Here is a 6,000-nt window from a genome sequence, read left to right on the forward strand (position 1 = left end):
GTGAGAGAAGCAGTGGTACGGAGCCCTCCTCCTCCCTGCCAGACTTACTCATTAGGGGCTTCCATTTTCCACACCAGCCAGGAAGCCAACATATTTTATGACAATTAAACTAATCCTAACAAGAGTACATTGAAAAATTAAGCTCTGAACTGTATCTGAACGGTGAACACTATGTGAACCCTGACATAGATACGTGTCAATCTATAGCTAAAATCAGCTTCTGTTTCTTTCTTCATATTGATGCTAACTCCTAGAAGAAAAAAAGTCCTGAAATTTTCCACAAAATATTTAAATGCTAGTTTGTACTGCTTAACTGTATATTGTTCTGTGTCAGGCTTTTCTGTAGAAATACAATTCTGTACTGAGAAATATATCTGCACCTTACAATCCAATCACTGCTGGCTTTTTGAAGTAAAAACCTTATTCTGTTAAGTGGTTAGCATGCTGGATTACTGTAATAATTTTAACTGCTGAAAATAGCTGTTGATTTTACTAGGATGAACAAGCAGCTTAAAAATTATTTTTACCATAGTTGTATTTTACTATAAATAGTACTTTCATTGTATACATTAAAAAGTCAAAAAGCATGATTTGTGACTAATCCCTTTCATGACTTGGAGCAAGCCACTTTACCTTTTGCTATCTTTGTTTCTCAAGATTCAAATAGGGAGGAATGATAACTATCTTTCCAAGCAGGTTTATTGATTTGTATACAAAAAAAACCAGCCCAAAACCTTTATACAAGAGCCCTTAGTTGTTAACTAGTAGTTAAAAAACTCTGCTAGGACCTACTTGTTCCAAGACAAGTTGAAATATATGCACGTGTATATATGCACTTAAAAGTTCATCAGTAAAGAAAGGAATGGCCTTTGAGTAACAATTTGATTTAAAACATTGCTTAACCTAGGGACACAGGGCTTCTTTCACTGTCTCTTCAGAAATCTCTTCTAAGTATTATTCTGTCCCCCACACTAAGCATTCCTCAGATATTTAACATCTGTGGAAATTCTAATATCCCAAGATCTACAGCATCCCTACAGCAAGAAGTGTATTGAAACTCCGTTTTTAATCTGTGTCTTCCATGAAGCAGAACCTTAGGAACAGCCACCACTCTGTTATCTGTAACATACTTGCAGCATACGGTACATCAGCATATTCAGGGTATTAGAAAAAATTCTTTTCAAGAGCTGACCTGCCTTGAAGTGAAATATAATAAACTGAAAGAATGTCTCAGACACTTTCAGATGCTAACAAATGTCCCTGTTCTTATTCAGAGATAAGAATAGATCTGCCTGAACTTTGAGGGTTGGTTTACATTTCTCGTCCACTCCAGTACTTAAAAGTTGCCACATCAAGTTCTTATTGCATTGATAGAACCTTGCTTGTCCTTCTTTAATGAAGTACAGTATTATATTTGTAATATTAGCCTAATGAAATTTTAAAATGAAATTAGATGGAATACAATTAGCACCAGATTTTCATTAATATCCTGAATCATGAATAGAAGCATGTCTAGACTTAAATGCAAACCATGTTTTAAAGCAAAATTCAAATCCACCTCCATTCCCTGCCAAAGCCTAAGTTCAGTCCCTGAGGGTCTGAGCAGGGTTTCCTTAGCTACAGCAGTTGGCATCAACAGTGCTGATGGTAGGGCAGGGAGTGCCACTCTTGGGCTCAAAGAACTGGGTGATTTCATCAGCTAGCACAGGTCTTGACAGGTGCAAAGCCTTTCATTTAATGTTAAGGACTATGAAACCCTTGGTGCATGATTTAGAAGACTAGGAACTAACTTTTTTATCCAGGAAGTGAAAATGAGATCTTTTCCTGAGTGTAATCCTGTAGATCTCTTTCAATGCATTTCTTCTAAATACAGAAATAACATTTGCTGTGAAAAGAGTTCTTGATGCATGCTAAATTTGCCAGACATTTCACTTCGAGACAAAGATATGACAAATGTGCTTCTTAGCATTTTCATGTTGATTTATTCTTCCTCACAAAGGACAGCTTCATAAAAAGCTTGAATCAGATTCATGTTCACACTTTACATATGCAACGTTTTTGTGGCTGACAAAGTTGGCTTCTCATGCAAACTAACTTGGAAATAAAGTCAAACCATGCTGAGACTGCTATACTTCAGCAGCTATTTTCTTCCAACTAATCATCATTATTATTGTGACTAGATATTTACCCTTAGGTGCATTGAGCAGATCATTGTGACTCATCCGTTTAGTGGATGTTGTCCTGTTGGGTTAATGATTATCTTTTTTGTCTGAAAGATTTGTTAATTCCTGTAACTGCATAGGATAGCTATTTTAGTACTTAGCTGGTGACCTCGATTCTGACATAACCTTTCTGGTATTATTAGTTGTAGCTTGTGTCATGACATTAATGTGAATTATGGCTGTCTTGAGGATACAAACCTTCATATAGCACAAACAGTCTGTAGGGAAAAAAAATGTAATGATGGTCTGCACATCACGCATTCAGTTTTCCCTTGCATACTATTTCCATTATCATTGCCTCATTCTCTTAGGCACCTTTTAATCAAGCACCTAGGGCATCATCTTTTGTACAGACTGTGCTCTATAATGAAGACTATAACAGGGGATTTTGGAAAATACTTCTGCTACAAGCATTATTATGCTGTCTTGTTGGCCTCCTCCAAACTTGCTTAGCAATATATCACCCTTACTTCCAGAGAGCTGATTTTTTTACTACTTCTTTGAAAGAACAATGAAAGCTGTGTAAGCTCATTAGCAGAGCATGTGTGTAGGCTTAAAATTACAGGTAATAGACAAATGGTTGGAAAGTCAGTAATCCCTTTACATATTTGCCAAAACTTAGGTCAAGGTTCAGGGTTTCCTTTCTTCAAACCAGTGAAATGAGAGATACGTCCAGGTGTTCTGGGGAGTGCTGGCAGCACACATGCAACACAGGTGATGAGCCGCAGTTGTTATCAGTTGTTTTCTCTTTTGTCTAAATTGCACTCAATTGTAAAGGGCTTTTCTTTTTGCATCAGTATTTTGTACAAGACAATGCTTTTATTTAATAGGTCTTGCTGTTTCCTCTGCACTCGCATAATCTGTTATTTTTAACATTACAATAAATTCATTGTAGGAAATTTTGATGTCACAACTCTGGCTCCTCATGTCAGTGAAAAAAACAGTTAATATATAGGAAACTATTCATTTGCTTAAGAGCAATCATAAAAAAATATTACTGTCTTTCCACTTGAAGCCTAGTCCTTGTATGTCCCATCTGTACCTGTGTAAACATTCTGCAAGAAGCAAAGTGACACAAATGTGCGTAAGGAGTTTGAAAAGCTGGTGCACATATAATTAACTTGGAGTGCAATCAGGTATTTTACAGGAAAATTCAGCAAAAGGATGATTTTTACCCATATTCATCAGCTCTTTCTTCATGAACATAGTTCTTCAGTTTTTACTGGTAACAAAGTCACAGACTTTAAATCCAGATCCTCAGGATTAAATCCTGGACAGGTTGTGAGGATGGGTGCAGTTGTATGTCTATGCCCCACCAGCCTGGGGATGTTGAGGCAGCAGTGGGAGCAAAATCTACTCTCATCCTTGAGTGCACTGTGTTTCTGATGTGAAAGGCAGGCACTACCCACGAAGATGGTTGCGTTGTCTTGACAAATGTATCCTTTGCTGGCTGAGAGTGTCAATAAGCAAGCAGCGCTATTTGAGATGTTAAATGTATGACATGGGCACAAGGCCACCACTGCCCACAGTGAGACCACTGACTGACTGTGTGTGGACTACCCCAGAGCAGTGTGACAGCCTCTCCCCTGGCCACTGCACCACAGCTGATCTGAGTATGTTATGCTCCTACTAAATAATTTTTATATATATATATATATATATATACACATATATATGAATCTTGGAATGTCTTTTATATACAATATATATTATATATATAATGTCTTTTATATATGGAATGCATTAAGATAGCTTTCATATTGTTTCACCAAAATGAAATGTATTTTCCTCCTTTAAATCTCTCAGCATTATTGCCAGTTATTTTTTATTCTTGTATTTTTTATTGTCACAGTTTGTCATCACAGCTGATGTTTTTAAAGAATTAAGCTCTGTGTGTACAAATGTGTGTCCTTGCTACTCCATGTTAGAGAAAGCAGCAGAAAATGTTACTGCATCTGGGGGCTGCAATAATTTGTCCTTTTGACACTGACTTAATTTTACACATTTTTCAGGGAACAGAAATGGAATGTGTGTCATGTCAAATTCCAAAATCTCTTTTAGGCCACATGACATCTCCTTGATCAAAAAAAAAGTGTGTGAATATGATGTCTGACATGGAACAATCCCAAAGCAATACCTATTTAAGATTTCAAACCATAACAAGTCTAGCTTAAGTCACATTTTGTACATAAGCGTTTCTGCATCTGGCACTGGAATTTTGTCCTAAATAAGCAATGTTTAAAATAAAGACGTAATGGTCTTAAGAGATTAACAGTGTAAGAGAGTCCATCTTCACGTTATAGAAGAATGTGTTTTCTTTATTTTTATTAGGATTTTTGCTTAGATACTGAAGTAATGCACACGTAAGCAAATTTTAAAGGCATACAGAGTTGGAGCCTGATCAGAACCTAAAGAGATATCAAGCCATCCTGTTTTCAAATTCAGCTCTGTTTCATGTTGTAGAGCAAAGTTTCCGATAAAGGCACAGTGACAATTTCCTATGTCATTACTTCAAAGCATAACAGTAAATTTAATATAATTTTTGGTTTTTTTTTCTGTTTTATTAACCAGTTAATTCAGGTGATGGGATAGAATACAGCCAGCAGAAGCGTGAAAACATTGGAGATCTGATTCAAGAGACACTGGAAGCCTTTGAACGCTGCGGTGGAGAAAACGCGTTTATAAACATTAAATACATGATCCCTACTTACCAGTCGTGCATATTAAACTGAGCTGTATCAAATGGGATAATTCCATTTGTGTTCTAAAAAAACTGTGTCTGACTCTCTATGGCATCTTGTTAGTCATGCTTTTTTCTCTACAGCTGCTAAAATAGTGGCTTCTGGGGCATTAAAGTGTTAGCACTATTGTGAACAAGTCTTTCCAATAGATAAATAGTGCCTGTTCCTCTGATTACAATGGTGTACTGTGCTTGTTTGTTCCCTGAAAGAATCGCTCCCTTATAACAGAGCTGACTCGAGCAGGAATCGGAGTTAAACCTTCACTTGTATAGACAATAAAACTATAATTTTCATACGCGATTCAGCAATTGCTGTTCTGTGTTCGCTTGCCCTGACGGTGATGTCAGAGGCTATAACAAGAAGAGTTTATGCTGACCGCTTAATAGGTGTTTGTCATGGAAGAGAAACAGCAGTTCAGCAATGCCTCTCTAGCAGCTGTGCTGAAAAATGTGCACTGACATCATATAACAAAACTGTTGAATGTATATAGCAATTACAGCGGAAAAATATATATGGTCCATTATAAAGCACTGCCATTAAATTAATCAATGTTTCTTACACACTCCTCATCTCAGCTTCCAGGTGTTTACCTTTCTATAGAACTTCAGTTCCTCCTGGCAAATATCAGGCACGACTATAGTTTTGAAGACAGGAAGCCCAGAAAGAACTTCAATAAATTAGAAGATACAGAGTACATAATGTATCAGTCCCTACAAACACTGTTCATCTGGGTAAACACAGAATATGCACATATATTTTTAAAGGGCACTGGGTATTTTTTGTAACTGCAAGGTTGCTATTGCTTTTCTGTTGTTATTATTATGGTATATATGTGTACAAACAATGTACGAACTATTGTTACAGAAATCCTTACAATTTCCTACTCAGTTAGTTTCTCTCTGCATAACCACCACATGGAATTGATGTAATTATGGATTAAAGCAAGGCTATTGACGTTCACTTTATTGCTTTTAAAGCATTTCTATGGAATAAACCTACAAAAAATAAACCAAGTTTTACAATTCTCAAGGACAACT

The 6,000-nt window shown here is 36.5% G+C and overlaps 1 protein-coding gene across 1 annotated transcript in view; it reads left to right on the forward strand.

Moving 5' to 3' along the window:
- PACRG (parkin coregulated) overlaps positions 1-4,933 on the forward strand; it is a 239,904-nt gene extending 234,971 nt beyond the window's left edge. The window contains exon 7 of the mRNA XM_057406910.1: positions 4,794-4,933. The gene's annotated coding sequence lies outside the window, so the exon portion shown is untranslated. The remainder of the gene's footprint in view (positions 1-4,793) is intronic.
- Positions 4,934-6,000: the final 1,067 nt, after the last annotated feature.

Source organism: Pezoporus wallicus, unplaced genomic scaffold, assembly GCF_028554395.1.
Source record: "Pezoporus wallicus isolate ANWC-B61680 ecotype Strahan unplaced genomic scaffold, APGP_CSIRO_Pwel_v1 scaffold_6362, whole genome shotgun sequence".
NCBI classification, from domain to species: Eukaryota; Metazoa; Chordata; class Aves; order Psittaciformes; family Psittacidae; genus Pezoporus; species Pezoporus wallicus.